Source organism: Nanorana parkeri, unplaced genomic scaffold, assembly GCF_000935625.1.
Source record: "Nanorana parkeri isolate BGI_ZX_2015 unplaced genomic scaffold, ASM93562v1 scaffold667, whole genome shotgun sequence".
Taxonomy (NCBI): domain Eukaryota; kingdom Metazoa; phylum Chordata; class Amphibia; order Anura; family Dicroglossidae; genus Nanorana; species Nanorana parkeri.
The window spans coordinates 287388-300468 of NW_017306935.1; the positions used below are offsets into that span (position 1 = coordinate 287388).

The 13081-nt window shown below is 43.2% G+C and overlaps 1 protein-coding gene across 2 annotated transcripts in view; it reads left to right on the forward strand.

The window, feature by feature from the left end:
- Nucleotides 1-440: 440 nt before the first annotated feature.
- HDLBP (high density lipoprotein binding protein) overlaps nt 441-13081 on the forward strand; it is a 51553-nt gene continuing 38912 nt past the window's right edge. The window contains exon 1 of one of the 2 annotated variants that reach the window (XM_018563495.1): nt 441-573. The gene's annotated coding sequence lies outside the window, so the exon portion shown is untranslated. The remainder of the gene's footprint in view (nt 574-13081) is intronic. The other variant, XM_018563494.1, reaches the window with a different exon arrangement.

Consider the following 13081-nt stretch of genomic DNA (forward strand, 5'->3'; position numbering starts at 1 on the left):
GGAGCCCTGCGAGGCCTCGGAATTCCAGTATGCTTCTGACTTGTGGGATGCCGTCTTCACAATAAATCTGTAAAAAGCATTTATTTGGGTGCTGGTGACTTTGTATCTTACTATAAAGTGCTATATCAATATCTTTAATAAATATATCAGAAATAAGAGGAATAATCCTCATTTTAGGAGTGGGTGGAGCCATGTAAATCATTAGCCCCTTAATCTGTATTGATATATGGTCTCAATAAAGTTGGGTTATAAGACTAATATTCAATGGTATAAAGACTTCCTGTAGGGGGTATATCAATCCACTGTCCTTTTTTCCCCTTTTCTCCCTGTGTATACTGCACTACGTGTCACTATTGCACACCTTATTAAAGTTTCAGAAAAAAAACAACTACTTCCTGTATGAGGTACATCCGTATCCGCTTCCTGCTCTCTCTGCATTCCCCGGCCCCATCCTCAGGCTGACGTGTCGCGGCTGATGACGTTCCTGTAGCTGATAGGCCGGAGCGTATTCTATATAAGAGGTAGACGAGACGGCCGCAGCTTTCCCCGGCAGTCAGCGGATCGGGACGCGGAGTGAGTGTGGAGGGGATCGGGGTGGTGGATTCGGTGTCCGCCTGGTATGGGGGGGGACAGGGATTGTTGCAGTGAGGGTCAGCGGATGCCGTTAGTAGGGGGCGGCTAGCGGAAGTGTAGTGGGGAGGGGAGGTGGTTGCTGCTGCCTACGTGGAGTAAACACAAGACTGGATTGCGTGAGCCTGGCACTGTACACAGAAGCACTTGTCATTGACTGGTGAGCCCTGCACCAGCCCCCATCCTGTGTCTATAGAGATCAGTGGCCGATCCCAGCAGTCACATCTCCTGTACAGCCATCCATGTCGTGGTGTGATCAAGTCCCCTGTAATGTCCTTATCCTTGCTCATCCATGTTCTCTGCACACTTATGTCCTTATCCTCGGGGATCCTTGTCCGCTGTACCCTATCATGTCCCAATCATCGGGTATCCCTGTCCTCTGAACCCTGTAATGTCATTATACTCGGTCATCTGTCATCTGCACCGTGTATTGTCCTTATCCTTGGTCATCCCTTTCCTTTGCACCTTGCTATGTCCTTAATCTTGGTCATCTCTGTCCTCTGTACCTTGTAATGTCCTTCTCCTTGGTCATCTTTTTCCTGTGTGCCCTGTAATATCCTTATCTTTAGGGATCCCTGTCTTCTACCTGTCATGTCCTTATTCTCAGGGATCCCTGTCCTTCGGCAGCATGTAATAGCCTCATCATCTGTCATTGCTGTCCTCTGCACCCTGTGATGTCATCATTCTTGGGGATCCCTGTCCTTGGCAGAATGTAATATCCTCATCCTCTGTCATCCTTGTACTCTGCACTGCAGTCACCTCTCACCCATGCCTGTTGTCTGTCCCCTTAGCTTTTCCCATCAAGGTCTATGCCAGGATTTATACAGGGTGGTATCTAACCAAAATATTATGGTCCCCCGTTTATAATCAGTCTATAAACTATCAACATTCCAGCTTTGGAGCAATCATGGATTCCTTTTTAGTTCTACTGATCTGTCCAGCTATACCCATAGAAAACATAACTGTTCTACAATTAAGGTTCGTTTCACCCAAAAGTGACCATTCATTTTTTGTTGGGTGCGGGTGATTGGCACCCGCTGGCTTGCTTGCTTCTTCTCTGGTGATGATGGCGCTGGTGATGTCTGCCTCCCCCTGCCATCACCTGTGCCCCCCTTCTACATTATAGAGGCTAGAGAGGGATGATTGATTATTCCTGGCTGGGAGAGCAAAGGCCAGAAAGATAAAGGAAGGTGTTGGGTAATTCTGCTCTCCTACAAAAACATGAAACATAAGCTGGGGATGGACTAATCCTTTAATGTTTTACTTCTATGAGCGAAGTCATGCTTCGCTTTTTATTATCTATACAAGCTGGTGATAGGTCAGCCATGCCGGCCGTCCTACCTGACAACATATGGTTGTCTGGATACATACATGGCATGTAATCCGAGCCTTTAAAATATATAAAGCATCCTTGTTCCATATAACTAGAATTAGTAACCAGTAAAAGGAAGCTGACACTATTACACATCATTTTGTGCTTTTATTCAGAGGCGTAGCTTTGCTACATAGCCTAGTAAACCTGCAGCGTGCAGTTTTATGGCTTGCACCTTGCTCTTCCAGCAATTAGATGAGATAAAAGCCTCCTTTGCTCATTGTCTTTTATAACAATGTAAGCAGGCGTTTTTTCACCATATGGGCTTTGTGGTGACCGGGGAACTGTTTTGTATGCACTCAGCTGAATGGATATAATGTGTTGTTTTTGTATTTATTTGTAGACTTGTGTTTAACTTTTGAAAAAGTGTTCAGCAGGTTGTTGCTTGCCACCTATAGCATTGCACTCCATACCTAGCTGGAAGCAGAAATTCAACCTGAGTCTGAAATGGTGACGTTGGCATAGAAAGTGGCCTGGGGTGGGAGGGGTATGCAGACTTAGGAGAGGGGGAGGTGAAATCCTCCTAATCCAGCTCCCAGGCAAGCAGTCTATGTTGCAATCTCTGCAAGAGAAAATAGCACCGGACTTCTTAAATATGTGAACTCTTTACTTTTCACTTGTAAACAGCTTGTGGAGTTTATATCTGATTTCTCATAATTTGGTTTGTAGGATCTCTTCCAGATGTTAGACTTTACTTGATTTCATGATTTTGCCTTTTTAGAAAGGTATCTGTTATGAATATTCTTTCTAAGTGTATGTAAAATTTGCCACCTTTTTTTTTCCCCCCACTTAATTTCCATTCATGGTCCGTTTGAAGGTTTATAAGCTGTTGGACGCTGGCGGACTATAGGTTTCAGGGACTAGACAGTCCAGGGTAGGAGCTAGCAGGCGCTTCTAAAGCGAACCTACGCTATGACCATTCAGGGCAAAGCAGCAGGTTCCCTTGCTAGCTGAGCATCTCCACTGCCATATTGAAATTGGTTGGACTTTGAGTGCCTGCTTGGGTGTCCCATGCTGCCCTTGTGGAAGGAAAGTGAAACTCAAATGTCGTTTCAGATCCAGACATACAGGGCTTTTTATGAGGCTCCATTGGGCAGTCAGGGTGACAGGGAAGTTTAGGGGGCAGCAGTAGAGGGGCTACACAATTAAACTGTTGGGTTTGCATCAGAGGAAGAGGGAACAGGCGATTTATTTTTATTGACTGTATATGAAGTAAATCTGTGATGAGAGTCCCAGGCTACTGCCAATGTTCAGTTTTGAAAATGCTCGTTGCCTAGGTGTCATGGTGACCTTTTTGCCTTTATCATGATTGAACCGGAACAATTATGCAAATAAGGGCTTCTGACTTTCCGGTCTGGGTACTTTCAGGGGTTTGCTCAGTAACCCCAGAACAGCTAGGCAAATTATAACTTCAGAATTATGTCAGCAGTGGTAGTTGTCTTATTCCTCCTCACACATTTGCTTTAATGTATAGATGTATTGGCCCCCTTTCTCTTGGGTCTTGTCAAACCCTAATTTAATAGCCAATGCTGGGTGAAATGAATAGAATGTATTTTTCATGTGTCCCCTCTCAATTTTGATAATTTTTTATTTTAAATCCTGCACTAAATCTGGCCATTGACTAAGAGTGCTGAACAAACTTTCTTACGATAGACACTTGACGATTGTCAAATTAATTTTAATTTGATTTTTTTTTTGAATGAATGGATTTTCCTCCAAGAAAACCACATTTACTGTTGGAATATTATTAGTTTGAGAAACATTTTCCATCCTGCTCCATCACAGCGGTCAAAATCGCTCGGCAATTTGACTCCAACTAATAAGTCGAAACCTCTTTTGTACGAAAGGTCTTTTGAAAATCTAAGCAGTGTATGGGCAGCTGTAGTCTTATTCTCCTGAAAGCAACTCTGTTGCCAAAACTGCTGAATGTACAAACACCGACACTTGCAGGAATGGCGGATTCCTGGTCCCCTGTTTTTCCTCAGTGGTTCAGGCTAAGTTCACACCTGGGCGACTCCAGACTGCGCAGCAATCATGCACAAAACCATGCGGATTGCTGGGTGGTCACGCAGTCGGCCACCACAGCCAATCACGCTGGAGGTGCCATTATATTCTAATGGCACCCTAGTCGCGCGGTTTCCCGTCGCGATTCCACCCATGCAATTGAACACAATTGCGGCTAAGAGTCGCGTCGCAAAAAAGCAATTTGCTGCGGGGATCTCACCCCATTGAAATCAATGGGGCCGCGCGGCAACCGTTGTGTGCCCTGGCATACTATCCCATGGTCCCAGGTGTAGCTCAGGCCTGAACCTAGCCTCAATCCTCTGACCATTACATGACTACTATGTCCTCTATTGAAGTATGGGCCGGTTTGCACAACCAGAATTCAGTGGGAGATCAGGAATCATCAGACATCCCTAGAAGTGATGGTTTCTGAAGACTCTTCAGTGGCCCATTTCTCTGTGCTACTGCGGTAATTGGTGGAATGGGCAGCAAAAGAGAGGCGAGTATCAAATTCGGCGTTAGGCGACCTCAGCACTCCAGCTGTTGTGAAACTACAAGTCACATGAGGCCTCGGAAGATGGTCAGCCACAGGAATGACTTCCAGAGGCATAATGGGGTTTGTAGTTGTACCTGATCTAACTTATTTGCAGGGTGCCCATTGTTTTTCAAGTTTACTTGCTGTTCACCCTTTGTGTTTAGGAGCTATCTTGAGATCATGCTTAGCTCTACCTAGCCTGCTATAGCATGACAAAGATGTATGATTAGGACCATTTTTATGGAATAGCTTTTGGCTTCAATATTTTTCACCCTGAAGGACTTTTTTTTCTTTTTCTTGTAAAATGAATTTCACTTTATACATGTATAACTTTTTACATTTCATCGAGTTTATTAGCCCTGAATATCGTCTATTAATCTGCCTTCATGACGTCTTTGTTGTCGTTGTGATAAGATCTCAGATTGAAGTGGCAGAGCAGTAGTCTGGTCTGTGCAATTCGTTGCTCTGCGCTGGTCTTCATCCTATGTGCAGGGTTTGGGTAGCCGCCCCCATGTCCGGCTTTATGGAGACCTTTTCATTCAGCAGTACTGCTCGTTCGGCTCACATTCCATAATTCCAAGCATTCTAGCATCTGTAGGAATCTTTCTGTTAAAGAAGCAGGCTGGTTTTTTTTTTTTTGAAGAATAAGCTTACGTTCACTTTTCTTATTTTAGTTACTAATTACTAATGTTATGAAAACGATTTGATGAGAAAGTTTTACATATTTGGCAATAAACGCTCCAGTAACAACACAATTGGTGCTGTTTAATTGTAAAGCAGAGCAGATTTACTTCCAGTTTAGTTTGTGCTGCAATATCTTGTCACTTTTTTTTATATCAGTTCACTTATTTTAGGGTAATTGAAGGTTAAAATTGCAATACTTCAGTGATTGGTTGGAAAAAGTTTTATTTGCAAGGGGGGGGTCTTGGGGAATGTTGATTGGACAACCCTTATGCGATCTCTTATGCTTTTGCTTGTAGTTTTGGCCATATTTGTACGCGTAAGGCGTATAATAGTAACCTGTTCAAGTCTCCTAATGCGAGGCTTGTCTAATATAAATGCTGGTGGCTTTATATTTGTTGGGATAATTTATGTAGAACGCTGTTGAGTAGATTTTCAGGTAGCCAAAGGGTTAATCTGGGGTGGAAAGCACGGTCTGGTGTATGCTGAGCTGGCAGGGTGCTCTGTCTCTTTAAATGATCCCCTCCCCCATACCGGTAATGCAGGCTGTGCTGAGGTGGCAGTACGGAGGGGCCTGTCCCTGCTGATCACTAACCTCCAGCCTTCCACTGCTCCGTGCTCGGAGTGTGAACCTCCTTCACAGCACATACACACCTGCCAACACAGTGGCCTGACACTGATCCTCGCTGATCCCTCATGTGCACCGGGCAGCATGTCTTCATCTAGCACTTCCTCATCGCTTCTCTCTAAGCAAGTCCGCCTACAAATCAAAGTTGCCCTAACTGCTGACTTGTAATTGGTGGACTAGCACAAGTCAGGGTGGACACTCCATTTCCTTAAAGTCGTTTTCCTTTGCCGTTAAAAAAAAAAAAACCCAGAAAAGATCTTGAGCCTTGCCTAGAATATCCTAAACATGGTTTCACTTATTTCCAGACAGGGAAGAAAAGTCAACTGTGAACCGCACTTAAAGTATAATGAAACTTGTTTTTTTTTTTGTATATGTCTGTTGCCAGCAAGCAGTAGATCTATGTAAACACATTAAAAAATAAATAATAAAGGTACCAAAAAGGTTATTACTTACCTGTTTCTCTGCCGCTCGATCCCATCCAATGATCTGAAAAGTCGTGGCACGATGGGGCGGGCGCATGCGCAGTACATATCTACTGTGGGGAGAAGAGGAAAGACTCGGTGTAAGTCAATTCACACAGCCGTATGTGTGCACGCTGGACAGACACCGTGGGACAGGAAGGGAGAGGCGTCTGCGCCGGATCAGAGACCGGCACCAGCGCTGCAGGGATTGCGGAATACAAGTGGAAGGAAGAAGATGATCAGAACAAGAGATGCCATTTAAGGTAAGTCGTTAAAGCAGCATGGGGGAGGGGGTTGGGGGCAAGGTATGTGACTTTGTCACTTTAATATCTGCAAGCGGTTTCTGGCCCATCAACCCATCGAGATGAAAGTAGATTGTTTTTTTATTTGTTGTTGTAACCTCTTTAAATTTGTGTTGTTTCTTTTAAGTAAACATGCCGTTTGTGAGGAGAGGCTGTGAACTCTTGTGGAGTCTTTTAGTAATGTTTTATTACAGCTCTGCCTCAGTGCCTTGCGCTAAATTGTTCTTAATTCTAAATCTTTATTTGCAAAGTAATTATGGAACATCTGCTGATTTAGCCTAACATATGCAGATGTAACAGCCTTTAATTTGGCTTTCTCAAGCAAGGAAACATTGTTTCTACAGAGCTTGTTGTGGAAATTTTGTTATAAAATGTTAAACTGCTTTGAAAGCAGTGGTGGCTTAAGGTGGATTTTTCTTATTCGTTTTCAGAGGCGCAATAACATGAACAGGGTTGGCATGTTTTGGGTCCAAATTACACAGACGTAGCTTGAAAACAAAAATGACAATTAGTTTTGTTCTGTTTTGTTTGTGTGTCTTTTACCTATGCTCTAGATCAGTGGTTCTCAACCTGTGGGTCGGGACCCCTTCGGGGGTCGAATGACAATTTGCCAGGGGTCGCCGGAAGTCTCCCACTATTAGATAGCTATTAGATTATCATCATCATTATTATTAATAATAAAAGCTTGTGTAATATGGTTTGCCATTTTAGCTGTTACAACAGTGGTTCTCAACCTGTGGGTCGCTGTGTGATTTCTGCTGTGCTCGATGAGAGTCCTCCTCAGCCCTCTCCTAACGCAGCAGTGTCAGTTCTCCCGCCACGCTGCCAGATGTCGCTGCAGCAGCCGCGTCAACCTAAATGTTACCGTTGGGGGTCCCCACAACTTGGCAAATGTTACCAAGGGGTCCCGGCCCTAGAAAGGTTGAGAACCACTGCTCTAGATCAACCTTTGTAACCCTGTTGATCAAACTTTGATGGTCTTATGTGGATGAGACCAAAACAAGAGATTACTTTTGTATTGAATAAAAATTTATTGGAAAAAAAAAAGATAACAAAAATGACGCAGTGTAGAGCTTTCCTTGGATGGAAATTATGATTCTGAAGTTGGCCATACACAAATATTTTATTCTTTCAACCTGTGGTCTGAGGAAAATATTAGATTCCTCCAACACTTATGAGCAGTGATCACGGAGTCTCCCACTGTCTTCGTTGTATTCTGACATCAGCCGCTATCGGAATATCCGAACAGAGCTGGTAGCTCATTGGCTGCCGGCTCTGTTTCATTCGAAGATGTTCTAACCATCTCCTCTGATCAGCTGATGGCCAACAGCGACACCCACTGTGCAAATTTTTGGGTGGCTCATCAAGGACCGGCTGAAATTCGCACAGTGTATGGCCACCTTTAAAGTGACGTTAAACTCAGTTCAATTTTAAAAATGCATTTAAGTACCCGGTTAACAAAATTGCACCTTATTTATGCATATTTTAGTTGTAGATCCTCAAATCATCTCTATATTGGTGCTGACACTCTCCTTCCTTCTGGAGGGGGGCTACTTTTGTTCCCCATGGTCCCTGTGTGTGTTGTAAAGTAGTCACCACTCCAAGCTCGCTCTTGTGATGGACTACAATCTCTACACAAATTGGTAAACTAAACATGAGATTGTAGTCCATCAAAGGAGCGAGCTTGCTTGTGGCTACTTTACAACAGAAACTTCAGCAGTGAGATGCAACGAGGAGTAAAAAAAATGTGAAAACAAAAACCATTATGGCACTCCAATGCGCTAATACAGTAGTAGGCAACATACCTGAGTTGCATTTAACCACAATCCACATGCCATTGGACAAATATCTGGCTGGGCTAACAAGGTGGACTTGTTTTGATTGAAAATCTTAGGATGTATGTGTAAATTGCTGAACAATGACACTGGCAAGCAACCTTTGTAAACTGCCGTGATGTTGGTTTTCACAAGTGTCTACTGTCTGTCTTATGTTTTCTCCAGGCAAGACCATTATTGTCAGTCGGAGGGGGCAGCCTGGTTGACAACAGAGGGGAAAAGATGCCCAAATAGAAGCTTCCTAACAAGTTGCAGGCCTTGGCATAGGGAGAAGTGAGTTGAGGTGTAGGATTTGTTGTGTACAGTTGGGCAGTCTGTGGTGATTTAATGAAGCAGGATGGGTGATTGTTCTGTCTGATCACCCTATGCTTGTTCCTAGATGAGGTCTTCCTTGAGAAGCAAATGGCATATTTTCCTCTTGCACAAGGCAGGATAGCCTGGTTACCCCAAAGAGGACGGGGTATTGGTGAGTTTCAGAAATAAAACTGGCTAATATGGAAATTATCGTATGCGATCCACTTTTCGTACGACAATCGTAAGGTGTATGGGTATTGTGCACCAGTACTGTACAATCGTACGACTTTTGTCTTTCCTGCATGTTTGGAAACTACAGTCGATCGTACGATTTTCGCAAGGTTGGTGGCGTTTCTATACATCAAAAGACGTACGATTAACACTGCTCATGCGCAAACATGCCTTTGAGAAATCCAGATATACCACATCTACCGGCTTACCTCCGTCCATATCTCTACTTAGATACATGCGGTCGATCACCGCAATTCGTCCAGGTGTTTTGTTTTTTTTAACTACCGCTGATTGAACCTTGCGATAATCGGGGCAGGATGGGGCCGCCGTACGGCAATCGGACGAAGAGTTTTGTACGATAATCTTAAGGTGTATGGGCACCTTAAGGATTGGTAAGCTGGCGTAATTACTTTTTTAGGTTTTGATGCACTTTACTGTGAGGAAAGCCTGAAATCTAGTGTTGGCTAATTACTGTTTAAAAGCCTGAAAGCTGAAGGTTACCACTAAAACATTGGGGGTCAATTCACAAAGGGAAACATTATTTGCTCTCTAGTTGTTAATTTTAACGCTCCATATTTTTCGTTTGAAAACATGGTATTCAGGAAAGTCCCAATCGTTATTTAGCATGCTCGTTAAGGCTTCCAGCTGAAGAATTAGGGGGTATTGTTACCTGTTCAACGATTTTTTAGCAACTGAAGCATAATTTTTACCCCTCAAGTTATTTTTACAACTTGATTCGTAGAATTAACGTTTAAGGTGTTAAATAAGTTTGATATATTCTGGGACCAGAAGGAACAGTGCTGACAAATGTGTTCATACAACAGTGCAGTCTGTCTGTTTTTAACTTTATTAAATTTAAAACTGTTGACTATTACAAATTACAACCCTACAAGGTGTGAAGAAATGCTGTAAAGTAAGAATGCTTTCAGAAATGAGTGTTAAAAATAAACTTAACAAACTGGAAATAAATGAACAGAAGAGAAATCCAAATCAATATTTGATGTGACCACACTTTGCCTTCAAAACCGCATCACTTCTTCTAGGTAGACTTGCACACAGTTTTTGAAGGAAGTCGGCAGGCAGGTTGTTCCAAACATCTTGAACTAAGCACAGATCTTCAATGGATGTCGGCTGCCTCAGATCCTTCTGTCTCTTCATGCAATCCCAGACCGACTTAATGTTGAGATCAGGGCTCTGTGGGGACCAAACCATCACTCCCAGGACTCCTTGTTCTTTACGCTGAAGTTAGTTCTTCATGGCATTGGCTGTATGTTTGAGGTTGTTGTCCTGCAAAATAAATTTGGGGCCAATCGCACGCCTCCCTGATGGTACGTCATGATGAATAAGTATCTGGTTTGGCCCCCACAGAGCCCAGATCTCAACATCATGGAGTGTGGATTTTTTAGCATCTTCCTTGTTGACCTCCCTCCGTGCTGCGAATGCAGAAGTGATGTGTATTACATCACTTCCGCATTCACCTGTCAGTCATCAGGTTGCTATAGCCAGAGAGAAGAAGCTGATGAAGCAGGTCTCTGTCTCCATAAAGAGGACCTGGCATTGTGCCTTTCTTATTATATAGGGGGATTGTTATCCCCCTATGTAATAGCAATAACAATAAGTGATAAATAAAAAAATGTCACATATAAAAAAGGTTTTAAAAAACCCCCAAAAATGCTTAAAGTTCCCAACCCCCACGTTTACGCACATATAAACGTAAATACGACAATTGCGCTACACACGTTGCATATCGCCGCAAACTTTGCAGTGAGAGCAATCATTTTAGGGCCATCAATCACTGATAACACTAAACTGATGAGCAGTAAAAGCTTTTAAAGCGTCGCCTGTGGCCAATTTTGGGTATTATAGTTTTTTGAGGTTTCGCGCGCATGCAATTTTAAGGCTTGAAATGTTTGGTGTCTTTTTACCCGACGTGACCCCGTCTCTTATATTTTACCAAAAAAATTGGGTAATAATAAATGTTTTATCATTTAATATAGGGGAAACAGTTTAAAAAAAAAAAAAAAAAAAAATTCGGTAATTTTTCCTTTTAATATAGTAAATAAAACCTGCAGTGGTGATTCAATACCACCAAAAGAAAGCTAAAAAATTATATAAAATTAATTTCAGCACAGCGTTGCATGACGGAATAAATGTCAAAGTACTGCAGCGCTGAATACTGAAAAATGGCTTGGATGGGAAGGGGATGTAACACCGCGGACTTCAACTGGTTAAATGGTGTTTGATATCTATTAAATCATAGACTAAATCAGCAAAAACATTTTTGTGAATTGAGACCATTGTGATGTAAACCGACACTATCTCCCAGGCTGGCTATCGTCAACAGAATTTTACATACACTACCACCTTTCAATGCTTCTCCGAGGTTAGGCAGCTCACACGAACAGGGAGGTCTGTAGCGCATGCAAGTACAAAATGGAACTGAGCACTTCGTTCTTGTGAAGTACATCTTTATTTACTGGAATATTTAAAAATGTACTCATTGCTCATAGAATTCAAACGCTGGTGAGATGGTGTGTGAAGGCTAGCTGCTAACATGTTTTCAGGGGCTCAGATAAAGGGGGCTTGGTCCTGGAAGCGTGTTAGCCCCTAACCTTGGCAGGCATCGCTGTCTGATGCCAACATGCAGTGATACTTTTGTGAAGGAATAATTTAAAGGAGAACTATGGGGTCAGTGTTTTTCCCCATAGTTCTCCTTGGGTAACGGGAGGACACAAACTAGCGTCCTCCCGTTACCCTAAGCTCAGTATACCGCGAGCTACAGCTCGCGGTATACTGAGACGCCGGAGCGGATCCCGACTTAGACGACGGGATCCGCCCAGCTGCGTGAGTGACAGCTGGCTCTGCCTATCTAGAGGCAGAGCCAGCTGTACCCTCCCCCATCCGTTCTGTGTTCGATCACCTCTCGATCTACTGAGCCGACCTGTGACAGTCTCATTGTCACGGGTCGGCTAGAACTATGAGGGGAGTGAAAAGCACTCGCCTCATAGTTCTCCTTTTAAACGTGACTGAATACATTGCTAGATCTGTGCTGACCAGGAAGTGAGGGCAAGTCTGGTCAAAGATGGCAACAAGAAGCATAACAAAGGGTTTATGCAAAGCAGGGTAAAGCTTTGGCTGGAGCTGGTCTTGAAACTGCTGAAATTGTGTGTGGGTGTATATATTTTATTCTACAAGGAAGAACTGCAGCGTTTAAGCATACGGTAAGAATTTATAGAAACTTTCAGTTCTGACCTGTAATTTATTTTTCCAGATGAAAATGAAAGAATATTTTTCTTTGAAAATGTGACTGCACTGACCTGCCCTTTACACATCAGAGTCTGTGCATTTAAAATGATTCTTAAACAGCATGTAAAGAAGTGGGAGATCTGTGTCATGGTCATAGAAAATACATATTGCATACCAGCATTGTGAAACTTTGCATATGCAACACTGTGCTGAGCCAAGATTTTCTGCATCTTTTCCTGTGGTTGACCCTTGGTCTGAGAGTATGGTAACATATTCTATATATAAAATATATTCTATATATAACATATATATCCTATAGAATTAAATGCATAAGGGTGCATTGTACGGTTAATTTACTCCTAAGGGCTTCATGGCTGACACTCCTGAGGGAAGTCGTATGTAGTGCTGCAACCGTTGTTAACTTTGCAACATTGAGTATTGATGCGGTGGGGGTTTTCCTGTGGACAAGGTAGGTGGGTCTCTTGATAAGACCCCCTTTGCTTGCTAGAGTGGATTAAAGGCAGGTGGGATGGAAAGTGGATGGGTTTCTTTAATCGCTCCCGGTCCCATAGAACGGGGAGGGGATCGATGAACGGAATTTTAAGAGCGTTTTTGGTTGTTTTAATTGCATTTCAGTCCTGAAATCCATTGAAATCTATATGGAACACGTGCTGATCAGCACGAAAAAATAGCTCAGGGAACATTTTGGGTGGCGGGCGTTCCGGATTGCGCAGAGCTGCGCGATTGCATGGACGGTTCCCATAGGAATGTATGGGGTTGTTAATGTTGACGGTTCAGCGCTGACAAATCCACGCGACCAAAGCGCCCTGGTGTGAACGGGGCCCACTCAGGCGATGGTTTA